The sequence below is a fragment of the Humulus lupulus genome, chromosome 6, assembly GCF_963169125.1.
Source record: "Humulus lupulus chromosome 6, drHumLupu1.1, whole genome shotgun sequence".
In the NCBI taxonomy this organism is placed as follows: Eukaryota; Viridiplantae; Streptophyta; class Magnoliopsida; order Rosales; family Cannabaceae; genus Humulus; species Humulus lupulus.
Window position 1 is genome coordinate 142,732,393 of NC_084798.1, and position 3,696 is coordinate 142,736,088.

Below are 3,696 nucleotides of genomic sequence, written 5' to 3' on the forward strand. Positions count from 1 at the left end.
CTGTGGATCAACTTGTTGTTGAATCCAATAACAAAGATTTGGATGATCACGCCAGCCAGGATTATAAGTTTGTGAAAATGGTTCATAGTACATTTGACATAATTGGCCAGGGAAATTACCTACAACATTAACATCCTCAGCCTCTCCCTCAAATAGTGTAGGACAAGTATCAGTAGCATGCCCCACAACTTGATAGATTCCACATGGTCGCACCTGTTGGCCTAAAGCGAGTTGTTGTACCACTACAGTAAATTGAGCCAATTTTTGACCAAGCTGATTAGCATTAGAAGTCCTCACTTCTTTAACTGCTTTTGGTGGTGGATTAGGATCTTGGCTAATGTCAAGCTATTGTGAGTTAGCAACCATATTAGAAATCAAGCTCCTGGTTATAGCAGGAGTTTTATCAACTAGTGCCCCCCACTGGCTGCATCGATCATACTCCTATCCAATGGCTGTAATCCTTCATAAAAGTACCGTATTAGGAGTTGTTCACTTATCTAATGATGAGGGAAACTGGCACAAAACCGCTTGAATCTCTCCCAATACTCATATAATGACTCCCAGTCTGTTGGCGAATGCCAAAGATTTCCTTCCTTATACTACCAACCTTAGATGCTGGGAAGTAACGCTCCAAGAACATTGTCTTCATTTCAGTCCAGGTATTAACAGTTCAAGGAGGAAGGTAATTAGCCATAACTTTTCAACATCCTTCAAAGAAAATAGAAATGCTCTTAATTTGATCAGCTCTTCGGTTACTAATGCTGGTTTCATACTAGAGCAGACTATGTGATACTCTGTCAAATGCTTATTCAGGTCCTCTCCCGGTAGCCCATGTAAAGATGGTAATAAATGTATGAGGCCCGACTTGAGTTCAAAGTTAACGTCCAACGCCGGATATTGAATACACTGAGGTTGATGGTCTAGATTCGGCGCTGCCAACTATTTCAACATCCTTTCCTGAGCCATCTGAGACTTAACTGATGCTTAAGAGATAGAATCGTCATCAGATGATAATGGTATTTGTACTAGATTGACTTTCTTTGAAGGTTGAAAGAGTGGATTGTCAGTGATAGTCCTTGAAGAGCGAGACGACGATATCTCAAGATATTGCTTTATGGCTTGTAGTCTTTCTTGATTATCGTCGCCAAACATATACATCTGCCATAAATTTTTTTTTTTAAACAAATGAGTATGTAGTTAATTAAAATGAATAATAATAAAAAAAATACAATAGTCCCTGGCAATGGCGCCAAAAATTTGATGTGTGCCGTATACCACAATAAATTTAACAATTATTTTTCTTTCAATACTTCCAATTATTTTAGTATAATAGCAAGCATAGGTCGAACCCACGAGGACTATCATTCACGTTATTATTCAATAATTAGCACTCAAAATTAAATAACATAAACTAGAAAGCAAATATAGATTATTATTAAAATATTAATAAACAATTAATGATTAATCTCCACCCTCCACAATCATTCACAATCACTAATAATAAATATTATTCTAATTTCTCAATTAAAATATTAACCTCGTAGATAACACTAAAGCAGAAAATTATCACAATCTCCCTATTACAAGTAATCAAGGCGAAGCGCTCAATAATTAACTCTTTCAGCCAAGCAATAAATCCATGAAGCATACAATCTATTTAACCTAGGTAAATCATTAAATCCTATGGAGACAAGTTAATCTAGGTAATAAATTAATGAAGCATATAATTCATTTAACCTAGGTTCTATTTTTCATCACAATCAACAATTCTTTTGACATTACTATCAATTGCAACTTATCACATACACTTAGAATCCTAAACTATTAGGTGAGTAGTAATTTTAAGATGACAATTGAAAAATGTAAAACCTTAATTAGTCGGCCACCTAACGAGAAATCACAAAATTCATAACATTCAATTGGAAAAATAGAAACAATTTATTATATGAAGAAATTAAAGAATAATATTGTTTTATCCTAATTTTAGCACGAGTCTTTCATTCAGATCGTGTATAGCTGGCAGATGGTTGTAGGGAAGGAATAGCTTAGAAATCCAAGTATTCTTTACGTTAACGGCACGGTTCTCGTGCTGATTGTCCGAGCCAGGGATACCTAAGTTGAAAAGCGCGAACTTGTAATATTTATCAAACATGACCTCCATGATAGAAGCTCGATGGTGTATTCAGCTCATGGTAGATTGAGGATATGGCGTGTCCGCGGATCCCCGAAGACTCGGATGATTTATACGATCGTCTATGGCCAGCCTGTGATATGTAATGTCCAAGATATTAGGAATTTATTTATTTCATAATCAACTCATATCCTAATATAAATGGGAATATCTTATAATCAATGTAATATATATGCAAATCTGTGATTGAATCACACAGTTACCCAAACCTGTCCAAGGTGTTTCTCTATAAATTTTGAGAATATTGGACAGGAAGAGGGAATGTTATTCTGTAGTGCCGAGACTCTGTCAAAATAGAGAGAGAAAAATAGTAATAATATAGACTCGTGGACTAGGTGGATTTTAACCACTGAACCACATAAAAAGGCCAGTGTTCTTGATATTTTGGTTTACCATTAAGCACTAATTCATCCTTGTTATTTTCTTGATTCACTGTTGGTGAAAAACTGCGTCAACAGTTTGGTGCTTTCATTGAGAGTTGAGATTAGTGCTTTCATAAAATCCCAAATCAAATATCATCATGGTGGTCACCCACTCAATGCATGACAATGAGATGGAATAGCCTGGTTGTAACGACCCAAATTCGCTAATAAGGCTTAAGGGCCTTGATTAGTGTGCCAGGAGGGCAGGTTGGGATTTATGTGTGATTTTATGAATTAAATGCATGGTTATGATTTAAAGCATGTTATTTGACTATTTGTTTATCTGAGATGCATGACTATGTATACTAGTATGCATGTAGGCCCGGATCGTGTTAGAAGGGCGTAAATGTAATTTTGGCCATGATTGGCATAACGGTATTGATATGTGATAATTGTATTCTGTGAATTGTACCACGTGGGTGTGGTTGTATTATTGTGATGCACGTGCCGAGACGGTCCTAGAGAGCTAGTTAACTCAAGAGTTGCAACGGGATTTCTGTACCCGGCTCGGGAGGAGCCTAGGGGTACCTCGGGAATTTTATGGTTAAGTTGAGATTTAGCGGGTAATGGTTATTGGAGATTTAGTAACCTGGGTAACCATTAGTTACTGCTGAGAGTAACAACTTTTAGAGAGAAAATGGTAGAAATGAAATAGAAATGAAAGGACTTAAGTGCCCTTGAGGTTTAAGTAGGAAAAGATAGGTAAGGAAGGGTAAAGTGGTCATTTGGCAAGGTTAATAGACAAATTTGGGCTGTGCATATGGGGTGTACGGTTTGGGGCTTATTTATGTTTAGTCTTGATAGAGTTTGAAGAGATGAGAAATGAGAGGGAAAAGCTAGGGCATGAGGAAGAAGAAGAAGAAGAAGAGAAGGAGAAGTGGGAGTCTAGGATGGGGTCAAGCAAGCCTTGTGTGGATTCTCCATTGGAGGTAAGAGCTTTATACATACCTAAGTTTTGATTTCTGTTTTGAATTGTAAAATCTAGAGCTTGAGTTAGTTGTTTGAGTTTTGGGATGAGTTGCTGAAAATAGGAATCAATGGGTGTGAATCTTGGGTGTATTGATGTTTTGAGCTTGAATCTTG

The 3,696-nt window shown here is 36.8% G+C and overlaps 1 non-coding gene across 1 annotated transcript; it reads left to right on the plus strand.

Annotated features, from left to right (window-relative positions):
• The first annotated feature begins 495 nt into the window (after positions 1 to 495).
• Positions 496 to 601, plus strand: LOC133787783 (small nucleolar RNA R71). Its single transcript, XR_009872783.1, has one exon. It is a non-coding gene; the product is annotated as a small nucleolar RNA R71 (small nucleolar RNA).
• Positions 602 to 3,696: the final 3,095 nt, after the last annotated feature.